This window comes from Vombatus ursinus, unplaced genomic scaffold (genome assembly GCF_900497805.2).
Source record: "Vombatus ursinus unplaced genomic scaffold, bare-nosed wombat genome assembly UNPS02014812.1, whole genome shotgun sequence".
Taxonomy (NCBI): Eukaryota; Metazoa; Chordata; class Mammalia; order Diprotodontia; family Vombatidae; genus Vombatus; species Vombatus ursinus.
The window spans coordinates 98,171,280-98,188,395 of record NW_020954590.1 but is presented as its reverse complement, the minus strand read 5'-3'; positions in this window follow the sequence as shown (position 1 = coordinate 98,188,395).

Genomic DNA, 17,116 nt, shown 5'->3' with positions numbered 1-17,116 from the left:
TGTGTGTGTGTGTGTGTGTGTGTGTGTGTGTGTGTGTGTGTGTGTGTATATATAATATGTTACCTCCCCTATCAAACTAAAAGTTCCTTGAAGATATAGATGGCACTATATTTCATCTTTATTTGACAGGAACTTGTACATAGTAAGTGCTAAATAAATGTTGCTTTGAAAATTCTCAATGAAAATAATTCAATGCAATGTCTACCCTATAGAAGTTAATTCCAAAGGGTACAGTCAAGATGGTAGAATAAAGTTAGCACAGGAGTGGGGAATGTGTAGCCTCAAGGACACATGTGGCCCTCTAAGTCCTCAGGTGTGACCCTTTGACTGAATCCAAACTTCACAGAACAAATCCCCTTAATAAAAGGATTTGCTCTGTAAAACTCGAGGACCTAGAAGGCTACAAGTGGCCTCAAGGCCACAGGTTGCCCACCCTTGATAGCACTTTTGCCTAGCTCAACCAATATATTCTCCTTCAAACAACTTTTAAAAACATGTCAAATTAGATTATAAGCAGGAAAAAAACAACAGAAAAGTCACAGTGAGTCATTTTTTTCAACCCAGAGCACCTTGGATAGATAGAAAAAAGGGTTCATTGACACTGGGGTGAGGGCTGGTCAGGAGCTTGCACTGGCAGAAGCTACACCTGCTGCGGGCTTTGTAACATGCTACAGTGGTAGCAGCAGAAGCAATGGCACTAAGAGCACCTAAAGCCCAGAAATAATAAAAGGACGGTATCAGTCATTATGATCAGAAAGAGATTGCCGGGGCACCCTAGGCTAGCACTATGTGCCAGACAGGGTGTCATTTGGCAACTCCATTACCTATTACCCAGTTCCAAGGTGGAAAAGAGCACTTGTAGTCACAAGGGAGCAGGAGTACTAAGCAGTAGGAGTCTCAGTTCCAGATCGAAGAGAAGTGCTTGTAGACACAAAAGAGAAAGGGTCCTATGTGGGTACCATTTTCAGTTCGAGGACACAGAAGGGTTATGATTGCCAGGGAGCAGGGACCTTACCTGAAGAAGAACCAGAGCACAGACCAGGAAAGTGGTAACCAGACTTCTCCCCAATTCACACCACCTTTGTAGCACTGAAAGCATATAGGCCCTTTGACCTAGCTGGGAAAACAGCAGGAAATTAAAGGCTAAAGCACAGTACAGTAACCACCTCCCCCATGTCTCCCCTACATTCTATAGTTAAGGAAAACCCAAATTTAACAAAAAGTTCAAATTCAAGAAATTACCTGGGAAAATGAGCAACCAAAAATAAAACTACCTGACCATATGAAGTTATAAGGATGAAGAGGAAACTCAAGACATTCTCAAAAGACAATGACCTGAAAACATCTACAAGCAAAGCTTTAAAGAAAAATGTAGATTGCACATAAGCTCAACAAGAATTCCTAGAAGAGTTAAAGAAAGAGGTAAAAGAACGAAACAAAAAGTCAAGTAAGAGCAATAGAGTAAAAATTGGGAAAGGAAATGTAAAAAAAAATGGGAAAGGAAAGGAAGTTATGAAAAGAAATATAACAGCTTGATAGAGCACAAAAATATTGAAGAAAATAACTCCTTAAAAACCAAAATTGGCAAAATTTAAAAATATTTTCACTGTTATTTAACATTCATTTCTTTTTTAGTTCTGAGTTTTAAACTCTCTCCCTGCCTCTAAACCCCCTATTATACCCATTGGGAAGGCAAGCATTATGATATCAATTATATATGTGAAATCATGAAAAAACGTATTTCCATATTAGCCATATTTCAAAAAAAAAGCAAGAAAATAAAGACAATAAAGAAATTATACTTCAATTAGCACTCAGAGTTCATCAGTTCTCTCTCTGGAGGTGGATAGCCTTTTTTTATTATGAGTCCTTTGGAATTATCTTGGATCATTGTATTGATCAGAGTAGCCAAGTCTTTCACAGTTGATCATCAATACAACATTTCTGTTACTGTGCACAATGATCTTCTAGATCTCTGCACTTCACTTTGCATCAGTTTGTAAAGGTCTTCCCATGTTTTTCTAAATCATCCCTCCCCCATTTCCCACAGCACAATGGTATTATCTCAATGTGATACTAATACACTCTTAGTGGAACTTTGAACTGATCCAACTATTTTGGAGGGTAATCTGAAATTATGCCCAAAGAGTTATAAAAAGGTATATATTCTGACCCAAGGTGATCAGATAAAAAGGAAAAGAATCTATGTGTTCAAAAATATTTATAGCAGCTCTCTACATGGTGGCAAGGAGCTTGAAATTGAGGGGATGACCTTCAACTAGGGAATGGCTAACCAAATTGTGTTATATGATTGTGATGGAATGCTACTGTTCTGTAAGAGATAATGAGCAGGTGGATTTTAGGAAAACATGGAAATACTTGCATGAAATAATGAAAAGTGTAATGAGCAGAACCAAGAGAATGTTGTATACAGTAACAGAAGCACATACATGTACTTTTTCATATATAATATATATATGTATGTCTAAGTATGTATAAGTGTCTGTGTCTGTGTATATGTGTGTGTGTGTTGTATGGATGTATATATTTTGAACTGCCACTCTCCTTCACTTTTTTCTGAAAACTGCCTATTTGAAACCTTTGAGCATTTATCAATTGGATAATTGATTTTATTCTTTATGAATTTGATTCAGTTCTATACTCTGAATATATTTGAGAAATGAGCCCTTTATCAGTAAAATTTTCTGATAGCCCTCCAATTTCTGTAGTTCTTTTTTCAAAAAGTAGTGGTTGTTTTTTTAGTCTCTTTTAATTAGGTCTATTTTTGCTTTTGCTTAGTCTAACGTCATGATTGCTACCCTAACTTTCTGCTTCAGCTGAAGCATATTAGATTCTGTTTCAGCCCTTTATTTTAATTCTGTTTTTCTTTCTGTTTCAAGTCTCTTGGCAAACAACATATTGCTGGATTATTGTTTCTAATCCATTCTACTAACTGCTTCTGTGTTAAGAGTGAGCTCATCTCATTCACATTCACATTTATGATTACTGTATAACATTTCCCTCCATCCCATTTTTTTTCCTGTTTCTTCCTCTCCTTCTCTTTTTTTCTTGTCCCTCCTCAAAAGTCTGTTTTGCTTCTAACCAATGCATCCATTAATCTGCCCTCCCTTTTATCATCCTCCCCCTTTCTCTTATTCTCTTCCATTCCTATTTCCCTACTGGGTATGTTACATTTCTACACACACACACACACACACACACATATTCTTCCCTCTTTAAACCAGTTTTGATGACAGTAAGGTTCAACCATTGTGTGCAACCATCCTATTTCCCCCTCCATTGTAAAAGCTCTTCCTTGCACGCATCTTTTATGTGATAAAATTTTCCCCATTCTACCTCTTCCTTCCTCCTTCTCCCAGGGCGTCTCTCTTTCTTACCCCTTCATTTTTTTTTTTTTTTTGGAGATTATTCCAGCATAATTGACTCACATCCATGCCCTCTATGTAAACTCCTTTTAACTGCCCCAATAATGATAAAGTTCTTAGGAATTATATGCATCATCTTCCCATATAGGAATGTAAACAGTTTAACTTTATTGAGATTCTTATGATTACTTTTTCATGTTTACCTTTTAATCCTTCTCTTGTGCCTTTTTAAAAAATGTTGCATTTTCTATTCAGCTCTGGTCTTTTCATCAAGAATGCTTGAAAGTTCTCTATTTCATTAAATATCCATTTTTTCCACTGAAGGATTATAATCATTTTTGCTGGGTAGATGATTCTTGGTTGTAATTTGTTTTCCAGAATGTCATTCCAAGCCCGCTTTTCCTTTAATGTGAAAGTCATTAAATCTTGCATAATCCTGACTGTGGTTCCACAATATTTAAATAGTTGTTGCTTTTTTTGTTTTTTTTTTTTTTTTTCCTGATGGCTTATTTTCTTTTTGACCTGGGAGCTCTGGAATTTGGCTATAATATTCAGTGGGATCATTTTTGAATCTCTTTCAAAAGGTGATTGGTAGATTCTTTCAATTTCTATTTTATCCTATGGATCTAAGATAACAGGGCAATTTTCCTTGATAATTTCTTGAAATATGACATCTAGGCTTTTTTTTTTAATCAAGGCTTTTAAGTAGCCCAGTAATTCTTAAGTTATCTCTCCCTGACCTATTTTCCAAATCAGTTGCTTTTCCAATAAGCTATTTCACATTTTCTTCTATTTTCACATTCCTTTAACTGTTTTATTGTTTCCTGATATTTCATGGAGGCATTAGTTTCTGTTTGTCAAATTCTACTTTTTAAGGAATTATTTTCTTCTGTGAGTTTTTATACCACTTTTTCAATTTGGTCAATTCTGTTTTAAGGTATTATTTACTTCAAGATTTTTTTGTGCCTCTTTTCACCAAGCTGTTAATTTTATTTTCATATTTTTTATTGCATCACTCTAATTTCTTTCCCCAACTCTTCTTCTACCATTCTTCTCTCTCTCTCTCTCTCTCTCTCTCTCTCTCTCTCTCTCTCTCTTAACTCTTCCAGGCTTGTTGGGCTTGGGTAAAATTAGCATTTTTATTTGAAACTTCATAGCTGTTTTGATATTGTTGTTTTTTTCTGAATTTATGTCTTGGTCTTCCTGCCACTGTAATAGCTTATTACGGTCAAACTACTTTTTTGCTGTTTGCTCATTTTCCAGTCTATTTTTTTACCTTAAAATTTATGTTAAAATTGATCTCTGCTCACCTAGGGGCAGAAAAGCACTGTCTCAAGTTTCAGGCTTTATCATGTTGCTGTTTTCAGAGCTAGTTTTGAGGATCTATGATTTTTTGGTGCTTCTAAGTAGGTGTGATCCTTGAAGAGGTATGGTCACTGCTTTCCTGGTCTGCACTCTGATCTTTATCCAGGAAGTGCCCCTGGTACCTTGCAGCCACAATTGTTAGCACTTTCTTTGCCTTGAAATTGTGACAAGGGACCCTGCTTCCATGTGACTGAGAACCAGTCCTCCTCTCTGCCCTGAAACTGTGACCCAGAACTGCACATTGGCAATAGAATTGCTAATAAGTGCCAGCTATATCCAGTGCTAGCAAAGTGTCCCCAATAATCTCTTTCTGACCAGTCTTCCATTTGTCTTACTTTCTCTGTGCTGTAAGCTACCAAAGCCGCTGCCACTATGTGTGTGCATTACAAATCGGCTTTCACCCTGGTGTAACAGACTTCTCCTTCAAACCTCCTAAGTTCTCCTTTGCCACTCCAAATTTGATTTGAGGTGTTATTTTAAAGTTGTTTGGAAGGGAATGTAGAGAGAGTTCAGCCAGGTTGCCTCCAATACTTCATTTGGCTCTGCCCCTTTTCTCTAAGACTCTGCCAAATATTAAAAGACATAGAAAACTTAACTGAAGAAAATAATTCCTTAAAAAGCAGAATCAGGCAAGGGGATGTTTATGGCTCTGTGAGATTACAAGAAACAATAAAAAGTCAAACTGAAGAAATAGAAGAAAATATGAAATATAGGGAAAAATTGATCAGGAAAATATATCAAAGAGAGATAATTTAAGAGTTATTGGACTATTTAAAAGCCATGATCAAAAAAGAGGCTAAATATCATATTTCATGAAAGCATAAGGGAAAACTGCCCCAATATCATAGAACCATAAATCAAAATAAAATTCATCAATCCACCTAAAAAGATCCCAAAGTGAAAGCTCCCAGGAATACTACAGTTTTTCCCTGCATGCCTCTTTTATGTGAGATAATACACACACACACACACACACACACACACACACACACACACACACACACACACACACACACACTCAACTGTTTATATAAACCTATCCTACCCAACAGGGAAATAAAACAAGAAAGGCATAAAAGAAAAGGGTGGAGGTGATAAAAGGGAGGGAGGAATAAGGAAGGCAATGTCAAAAGCAAAACAGATCTTACCCATAAAATGGAAGTCAATAGCAGAATGTATTATAAAAGCTGAATCCCAAAATATATTGTTTAGGAGAGACACATATGAAACAGAAACACAGACACAAAGCTAAAATAAGGGGCTAGAGTAGAACCTATTATGCTTCAGCTGAAGTTAAAAAAAATACAAGGGTAGCAAGCATGATACCAGATGAACAAAAAGCAAAAATAGACATAACTAAAAAAGAAATGCAGGGAAATGACATGTTGCTAAAAGATACCATAGACAATGCATTAATATCAATACTAAACCTATATACACCAATTGGCATAGCATCCAAATTCTTGAAGGAAAAGTTAATGAATTTAAAAAAGAAATACACAATAAAAGTGTATTAATGAGGGAATTCCATTTTCATCTCTAAAACCTAGGTAAACCTAACAAAAATAAATAAGAAAGAAGCTAATAAAATAAACAGAAATTTTAAAAAGTTAGATATGATAGACCTCTGGAGAATACTGAATATAGAGGAATATGAGTTTTTCTCAGTTGTAATTTCACTTTTACAAAAATAACCCATGTATGTGGGCATTATAAACCTCACAAAGAAATTCGGAAAAAACAAAAATACGAAATATACCCTTTTCAAACCATAATGCAATAAAAATTACATTCAATAAAGGGCCTTGAAAGCACAGACTAAAAATTAATTTGATTAATTAATCCTAATGAATGTGTTGGTCAAAAAATAAACAACAGAAAAAAATAAATAATTTCATGAAAGATGACAACAATAAGACAACATGCCAAAATCTGTTGGATGATGCCAAAGAAGCATTTTTGTTGTTCAGTTGTATCTGACTGTTTGTGACTTTGTGGACCATATTATTCAAGGGGTTTTCTTGGCAAGGATACTGTAATGGTTTGCCATTTCCTTTTTTAGTGGATTAAGGCAAACAGAAGTTAAATGACTTGCCCAGGGTCACAGAGCTAGTAAGTGTCTGAGGTTGGGTTTAAAGTGAAGTCATCTTGACTTCAGACCCAGCACCCTATCCACTTAGCCACTTAGCTACCAAAGCACTTATAAAAAAAAAATTATATGCTTAAACACTTACACTTACAAGGGAGAGGAAGAGCAAATCAACAAATTGGGCATACAACTAAAAAAACCTAGAAAGTAACATATTTAAAACCCTCAATTCAACCCACATAGAAATTCTGAAAATCAAAGGAGAGATTAATAAAATTAAATAAAAAACCAGTAAACTAATAAATAAAACTCAGAATTGGTTTTATGGAAAAAAAAACAATAAAATAGATAAATCATTGGTTAATTTGATTTTTAAAAAAAGGAAAACCAAATTGCCAGTATCAAAAATGAAAAGGGGAAATATACAACCAATGAAGATGAAAGTAATTATTAAGAACTATTTTGCCCAATTTTATTCCAATAAAACTGACAACCAAATAATTTGGATGAATATTTACAAAAATATAAATTGCCCAGATTAACTGAAGAGGGGTTAGGATGAGTAAATAACCACAACTTAGAAAATAAATTGAATAAATCATAAAGGAGTTCTGTAAGAAAAAAACCCCAGGACCAGATGGATTTACACATTCTACCAAACATTAAAAGAACAATTAATTACAATTCTATATAAACCATTTGAAAAAAATAAGTAAAGTATGAGTCCTAGCAAATTCTATCTGACACAAATATGATTTTAATGAATAAAACAGAGGGAGCAAAAACAGAGAAAGAAAATTATAGGCTAATTTCACTAATGAATTTAGACCCAAAAAATTTAAATAAGATACTAGCAAGATTACAGCAACATATCACAAAGATCATACACTGTGAGAAGGTATATGTAGCAGGAATGCAGGGCTGGTTCAATATCAGAAATATTATAAGCAAAATTTTGTTGTTGTTGAGTCATTTTAGTCATGTCTGACTCTGTGATGTCATTTGAGTATGTGATTTAGACATAGAGTGTTAGCACAAGCAAGTTAGGGAAGCAAGGGAAAAATTACTCTTCAGATCTATGGGTTAAGGAAAAGTTCATGACTAAACAAAACAAAGAGAAGATCAGAGGAGGTAAAATAGATAATTTTGATTACATTAAGTTAAAAGGATTTTCCGTAAACCAAAGCAACGCAACTGAAATTAGAAGGAAAATATCAAACTGGGGTGAAATAATAGCAAGTTTCTTTGATAAAAATCTCATTTCACAAATACTTAGGGAACTGAGCTAAAGTTAGAAAAGTAAGAGCCATTCCCCATATGATAAATGGTCAAAGGATATGAACAGGGAGTTTTCAGAAGAAGAAATCAAAGTTATTAATGATCACATAAAAATGCTCTAAATAACTAATAGTTAGAAAAATGCAAATTTAAACAACTCTGAGGGACCTCTTCACACATATCAGATTGACTAACATGATAGAAAAGAAAAATGACAAATGCTGGAAAGGGATTTGAAAAAAATAGGTACACTAATACACTTCTGGAGAACAACTTGGAACTGTGCCCAAAGGGCCATAAAACTGTTCATACTCTTTGACCCAGCAATACTATTTCTAGGTCTTTACCTTAAAGAGATCAAAGAAAAAGGAAAAGGACTGATATGTACAAAAAATATTTATAGCAGCTCTTTTTTTGTGGCAACAAAGAATTAGAACCTCAGGGGATGCCCATCAAATGGGGAATAGCTGAATAAATTGCGCTATATGATTGTAATGGAATATTATTATACTAAAATGAGCAGGATGCTTTCAGAAAAACCTGGCAAGACTTACATGATCTGATGCAAATTGATGTGAGCAGAACCAGAACATTGTATACAGTAACAGCAATATTATAATAATGATCATATGTGAACCTCTGATCAATATAATGATTCATAACAATTCCAAAGAACTTATGATAAAAAGTACTATCCACCTCTGGAGAGAGAACTGAAGTACTAGATGTTCAGAGTGAAGCATATTTTTTTTTCTTTTTCTTCTCCCACAACATGGTTAATGCAGAAATATATTTTGTATTACTTCATATGTATAATGGGTTTTAAATTCCTTGCCTTCTCAATGAATGTGGCAATGGTAGAGGGAGGGAAAGAATTTGAAATTGAAAACAAAAATTTTTTTTAAAGTATTTTCAAATACCACAGACTGGCATTTAAGGACTACCACAATTTAGCTCTAAATTAAGTTCTCATAATTCCTATGCATGAACTCTCTACTACAACCAAACTGATCCTTCTGTCCCCCAGAGAATGTCTTCTTCCAACTGTGCCTAGAGAATATCATCTTCCTACAATTCTTTTCCCTCTCATTTCTACTTAAGACTTTTTCTTAGCCCAAATCCTTTTTTTCCCTGCATGGATGCTTTCCAATCCTAATCCGGTGTTCTCTCACTTTTCTATATATTTTTATGTAACTTATCTTTACTATTCATTTGATGTATATCATATGCTACTACATGTTGTTATTCAACTTTTCATGTATAAACATTCTCTAAATTGGCAGCTACTTGAAGTGAGGAACCATATCTTACACCGATTTTTTTTTCTCTAATAGCCCCAATATTGCTTAACTAACTATACTGCAGATGTTAGGAACTCAACAGTGTGGAGCTTCTGTTGTTGTTGTTTTGTTGTTGTTGATGATGATGATGAGATAATGATGGTGGAAGGTGAAGAAGAAAAGTCAGTGTTCTATAATGTCTCCCATTATAAATTAGGAATATATAACGATGACCATGATAACAATAGCTAGCATTTACATAATGCCTATTATTTGCGAGACATTATAATAAGCTCTTTCCAAATATTATTTCATTTGATCTTCACAACAACCCTGAGAGGTGGGTATTATTATCTCCATTTTACATGGAGGAAAGTAAAGCAGAGGTTAAGTAACTTGCCCAGGGTCACATAGCTAGCAAGTGTCTGAAAGGATTTTTGTCTGCCTGATTCCAGGGCCAGTGTTCTATCTACTATCTAGAACAGTAGTGGGGAACCTGCATCCTTGAGGCCACATGTGGCCCTCTAAGTCCTTGGGTGCAGCATTTTGACTGAGTCCAAGTTTTATAGAACAAATCCTTTTATTAAGGGGATTTGTTCTGAGAAGTTTGGATTCAGTCAAAGGGCCACACTTGAGGACCCAGAGGGCCACATGTGGCTTTGAGGCAGCAGGTTCCCCACCCCTGATCTAGACTATGGAGTAGTTTGACTACTATGGATAACAATTGTCGATCCCCTTCATTTTCAGGCCATTCCTGTTAATATGCACTTTTTGTAGCTTCTGTCTTTCCTTTTCTCTCCCTCCCTTCCTCCCTTCTTTTTTTCTCTCTTTACTTTTCTGTTGTTATAATCTATATTCATTTATTACATGTTCTGATTTATTATTAACAATAAAAATATCCATAGCACTTTAGGTTTATGACACGTGCTATATGTTCATAGACATATATAGACATTTAAGAAAATACAAAAAATAAATCTTGACTTAAATAAAAAAAATATGTCATGACTATCACAGAGGAGTTACAAAGATATGTTGAATAACAAACACCCGTAGCCTGTGATTGGGGGTCGGGGGTATATGTGTGTGTCTGTATGCATACATATATACATATATATGTATATATATACATGTTCATGTGTGTATACACACACATATACACACACATATCCATACTTATGTGTGTATGTATACACACATACAACCTTTCAGAAACACATCTATTGCATAAAACCAGGTGTACTTACATTTGCTTTATTTAGCAATGTTCCTAATTTTGATGTCAAAGGAGCTATATAAGAAATTAATGACATGGATGTAGCATAGAACTTGATAGAAAAGGACAAGTTGACAATCTTATGATTACAACAAGGACTAGTTACATATGTTTCTTTCCTCTCATGATATACAGTAGCTACTGTCACTAGAATAACTTCAAATTTCAAATCTCCTTGGTTTTCATCACAAACTTGTTAAAAGAAAAGGATGAAAAAATCAGTATTTTAATGTCCTTTATGCTGTGTGAAAAATAATAGTATGCCAAACTACTTTGACCCTGAGAGTATCCTTTATTCTGAGTGTCTCACTATCCCTTGAAAGATTGTCAGGTCTTTATCAGGTAGATCCTCCAAACAAACTAGCACATTATTAAGGTTGCAGCAGCGCAGTAACTCACAGAATGTATGAGTGATTAAAAGCTATGCAGTTGTGACAAGGACCATAAGGAGAGCTGAAAGAGAAGTAATATGTCTTTTGATAAAAACAAAATACTGAAACTGGAATGATTTAACCTATTCTCATTTTAAATCTGATTTTTGAACTGTATTCCAAGGGACCTTGAATGCTGGTGGATTTGAGGGAAATGTAATTACAAATGCATAGCTCAATCAAAATTTTCGGGGACGGGGATTTATTGATAGTCCATGTATATGACAAAGAAGTTTATGTGCTAATTTCCAATAGCTGTATATATAAAAGTGCATATTCACACATTTTTCTCTCTCTTGCTGTCTCCCCCATATACATTTACACATTGTTTTGATGTCACTCTGCCTGGCTCTGTCATGGTCTCTCTGTTGCTCTTTGTCTCTGTTTTTCTGTCTGTCTTTCTCCTCTACCATATCAAATTAATATTCTACTGTAGAAAATGCATTTTCACTGTAAAATATGTTAAGGGTCAGAGTTTTGCCACAGGTGTTAGAGAGGATCAAAGCATAAGACTTTTGTCTTCCCACAATGTCGTATATCTAAAGGAGATAATTACTTCAATGATTCAATGATCTATGATTTTTTCCAAGTCGGTGCTTCCTTCACTGATGCAGAACACAACTACTTTATACTTTAATAGATGGCCTGCATAAGTTGCTGTGGCTAAACACATTGATCACCCAGTAGCCAAATAATGTAACAAAATGCTCTAGTGAAAGCCAAAAGAAGTGGTACATTTACATGTGGCTATAGACTGTAATTACAATTAACTGGCTCACTGCAGGACATAAGAACTAATGAACATTATAAAATCATCTCTTCCATTTATTCAATGTTTCTTTTTAAACACAGATTGATTTTGTCTCCTGAATGCCTAAAAAGTTGGGATAATTTAGTTGATAAATAAAAATGTATTTTAATCATTTTCTTGTAGTTGTACATAGGATAATAGTGCCCCAACATAGACACCCCATCTTGTATTGTCCACTAATGATAGGAAAACTAGATATAAGTGATGAAACTAAGTATAGAGCAAAAACAACCTCAGGAAAACCTATAATCATAGATCCAAGTAGGCTGTTCCTTTAAATTTATCTTCACAGTCCTAGACATTCTTGCCTGTCTAGGGCTATCAGGAGATATTGGAATCAGCAAGCAGCCTTAAATCCAGTGAGGAATTGTATTTAAACATCATGTGTCCTTTGCAGCAGGCACGTAGAAAGTTCAGGATAGTAGCCTATCTTCCCCTTCATCATACTCACCTCTACGTAACAAGTGACCCCTTTCTGGTTGGTCAGGTTATAAATAAGAACTGAAAGAGTTCCCTAATGAACTATGAAGACAAAATTGTCAGCCTTCAGCCTAAAGTGATCTGGGAAGCCACCTCCATCTTTCTATCTCTGATTTTGCCCATGTTCACCTCACCTATGTCTACCTTTTATATTTCAGTAATGATTATGCTACAAAAGAAGAAAAGAACTGTTAGAAAATTCCAAGACTGAGGATAAGATAATAACTTATGAATTTATATGAGATTCTATACCTTTACCATCAATACTAATATATGAAATATATGAAAATACTGGCTGTTGTGATACTGTTGTGAAATGTTTTGCGTCATTGTCCATTTTTATTCCTTCAATTTCTTTTTCTTATTGCTATAGCTAGCATTTATAGTACATTAAATAATAATGGTCATAATGGATATCCTTGCTTCACCCCGATCTTATTGGAAAGGCTTCTAGCTCATCCCTATTATAGATAATGTTTGATCTTGGTTTTAGATAGATATTATTGATCTATACTTATTATTTTAAGAAAGGCTCCATTGATTCCTACACTTTCTAGTGTTTTTTTAAAATAGGAATGAATATTGTATTTTGTCAAAAGCCTTTTCTGCATCTATTGATATAGTCATATAATTTTTGTTATTCTTGTTATTGATGTGGTCAATTATGCTTATGGTTTTCTTAATATTGATTCAGTCCTGTATTCCTGGTATAAATAAATAAATATGACCTGCTTGTTGTATATGATATTTATGCTATATTGTTATTATCTCTTTGTTAGTATTTTATTTAATTTTTTGATTAATATTCATTAGGAAAATTGGCTTATAGTTTTCTTTCTCTGTTTTCCATAATAGAAAAAAGTTTTATTAACTGAATATTAAATTTTGAAAATAAACAAACCCAAAATAAGCACAAAAGAGGAAAATCCAAAAATTAGAAGAGATATAGAAAAGTTAGAAAACAAAACTACTAAATTAATTTGTAGATTTAATACTATGTCAATCAATTTTTTTAATTTTTAGACAAATGCTAAAACTTAAATACATAATAAGAAAAGAAAAAGAAACATTATAAACTTAAATATAAAATAAGAAAAAAACAAAAAAAGTCATGTGCACAGCAGAACATAGGAGAGGATTCAAAATATATAGTAATAACTTTTCATTTCAAGAAAGCCTATATATTAAATACTGCACATTATGTTGAAAGCTGTCCATCTTTTCTTTGCTTCCTTGTAGGTTTTCTTTTGTTCTCTGCTGCATACTTTTTACTTTGTTCTTTTTCCCCCTCTCTCCACCCTACCCACTACCCCAAGGCTATAGCTGAGTATTGGATATATGTTTATGTAGATACTGATATATACATATACTTATATATATATACACATACACATATAAATACATACATACATAAACATATACTTTCCCTAAAGGATTCTAGTCCTAATCTTTGTTTTTATATTTGTGCATATCTTTTTTCCTCTCTCAACTCCTCTCCTTTACTTTTATCTGCTACCTTACCCTCCTATTACTTAACCTACCCCAACTCCAGCAGTCCCTCCCTTATCTTCCCATTCCCCTAAATCTAAATGCCCTTCTATATCCCCCTTTAAACCTATTTCCTCACCTTTCCCTCTAAAGATCCCTCCTTTATCCTCTCCTCCCTACCAACCCCCATAGAGTTTTATTCCTTTCTAAATTTAGATTTTTATGCTCTTCTAAATGTATATGTATTTTCCCTTCTTAAACCCATTCCTAATGAGAACAGGTTTCTACAACTAATAGCCTCCCTGTCCCATCTAATTCCTCTGTATTGATTCTTGCTCTTGTACCTTATTTGTAAAAGATAACTACTTTTTTAGCTGTACTTGAATGGCTTTACTTTTTGAAGTCATATCATATTCAGGTCTACCCCAATATTCTTTATAAGTTACCTTATTACTGGTAACAATCTTAGACATAGGTTTTACATTTTTCATACATAAAATGTGAACATTCTATCCTTATTTAGTCCCTTGTAATTGGTCATTGTTATGTACCTTACATTTCTCTTGGCTCTCATATGTTAAATCTTCTATTGAGTTCAGATTTATTTGGTTTTTTTTTAAACAAAGATCTGAAAATCTGACAATTGATCAAATGTCCATTTTTTTTTCATTCAGAATTACGCTTAACTCTGCTGGGTATGATATTTTCAGCCAGAAGCCCAGTTCTTTTGCTTTTTGATAAGTAGTGTTGCAAGACCTGCAATCTTTTAGCGTCACCACTACTAGGTCTTGTGTGATTCTAATTGTGGTACTGCCATATATAATATTGCTTTTTTCTTGTTTTTGTTCTTGATCTGGGGTTTTCAGAACTTGACTATAATATTCCTGTGAGTTTTCCTCGTAGGATCTCTTTCAAGTGGTGATCAGAAGATTTTTTCTATTTCTACTTTCCCCTCTTGTTCTAATGCTTCAGGACAATTTTCTTTAACTATTTCTGGTATTATTGTACCAAGATTATTTTTTTGATCAGAACTTTCAGGTAATCCAATTATTTTTATGTTTTCTCTTTTTGATATGTTCTCTAGATCCATTGTTTTTCTTTTGAAATGTTTCACATTCTCTTCTATTTTTCATTCTTTATATATATATATATATATATATATATTTTCTTTCTACATCTCTTATAGCTTTACTGGCTTCCCCTTGCCCAATTCTGATTTTCAAGGAGTCATTTTATTCCTTAATATTCTGGATTTCCTTTTCTAATTGGTTGACTTTTTTTCATAATTTTTTTTGTTTTTCTTGGATTGTTCTTATTTTCTTTTTAGTTTTTCCTCAATCTTTCTCATTTGGTTTTTAAGGTCTTTTTAAAGTTCTTCAATGAATTATTTTTGGATAGGTGACCATTTGACATTACTCTTTGGGGTAGAAGAGAGTTTCTTTGCTTCATTATCCTCCTCTGAAGATGCACCCCGATCTTCTCTATTCCCATAGTAGCTTTCTATGGTTAGATTCTTTCTCCTTTGCCTGTGCATTTTTTTTGTAATAATTTAGTTTTTATAATCACCTCTAGTTCTAGGGTATGGGGGATGGTATCTCTGGCCTCTAATCCTCTTCAGTTCTCCCTTCTGACCTTGAACTCAAACCAAGACCTCCAGCCTCATGTAAGTGCTCCCAAGCCAGCGGTATCCCACCCCACTGCTTCTGCACTCATGGGTATGTTGGTCCCTTCTCGCCACCCACCCCCCAAGTGTCCGCAGCACAGCTGGATCTGGCATTCCTTGTCAGCTAAGTTTCCCTAGATCTTCTCCAGGTTAGATGCATAACTCCCCTCACTATCAGGGGTAAAAGTTCCTATGGTGGGGGCTGAGGTAGCCTCCCAAAACAGCTAATCCTAGGGCTTGCTGCTTATTGTTAAAGTGGACCCTAGCTTGGAGGTGTTTGCTCTTCACTGGGAGGAAATCTAGTCCTGGGATTTTTCTTCAGATCTTCTTCAATTGTCCCATGAGGACCCCATTTCTGCCCATACTCTTATATGTTTTATCAGTTCTAAGGTTGCCCAGAGGCACTATTTTATTTCTTTTGTGGAGGAAAATCTTAAGAGCTTGATGTTTTCTGACCTATTCTGCCATCTTCCCAGAATCTTCTCCTTTTTCTCTGTTTTTGCTGTCCCTCCTTTAGCCATCAAAGTAATATTTGCATTATAAAAGGAATTTGGTAGGTCTCCTTCTTTACCAATTTTTCAAATAGTTTATATAGTATTGGAGTTAATTGTTCCTTGAATATTTGGTAGAATCTATTTGTAAATCCATCTGATCCTGGAAATTTTTTCTTAGAGAGTACATTTATGGGTGATTCAATTTCTTTTCTTTTTTATTTTTAAGATAGGGTTATTTAAGTATTCTATTTTCTCTTCATCTAATCTGGGCAACTGATACTTCTGTAAATATTCATCCATTTCACAGATTCATTTCACAATTCACATCATTTGGTTATTGGCATACAAGTGGGTTAAATAACTCTTAATAATTGCTTTAATTATATCTCCATTGGTGGTGTATTTACCCTTTTTACTTTTGATATTGGCAATTTGGTTTTCTTCTTTTTTAAAAAAAATTAATTTAATCAATGGTTTATCTATTTGATTGGGGATTTTTTATTTCATAAAACTAGCTCTTAGTTTTATTTATTAGTTTAATGGCTTTTTTTTCTCTTTCAGTCTTATACATCTCTCCTTTAATTTTCAGAATTTCCACTTTGGTGTTTAATTGGGGATTTTTAATTTGTCCTTTTTCTAGTTTCTGTAATTACATGTCTAATTCATTGATCTGTTTTTTCTTTCTTTTTTTAGGCTTAAGTGTTTAACGATATATATTTTCCTCTAAGTGTTGCTTTGGCTGGCTCTCACAAATTTTGGTATGTTGCCTCAATGTTGTCATTCTCTTTAATGAAATTATCAAGTTTTTTTCTCCAATATGTTCTTTGATTCATTCATTCTTGAGGATTAGATTATTTATTTTCCAATTAACTTTTAACGTATGCATCCAAGGTCCTTCATTGAATGTAATTTTATTGTATTGTGGTCTGAAAAGAGCTCATTTAATATTTCTGCTTTTCTACATTTGTTTCTGAGGTTTTTATGCCCTAATAAATGGTCAATTTTTGTGAAAATGACATGTAAAACTGAGGGAAAAAGGGTATACTCTGTTCTATTTCCATTCAATTTTTTTCCC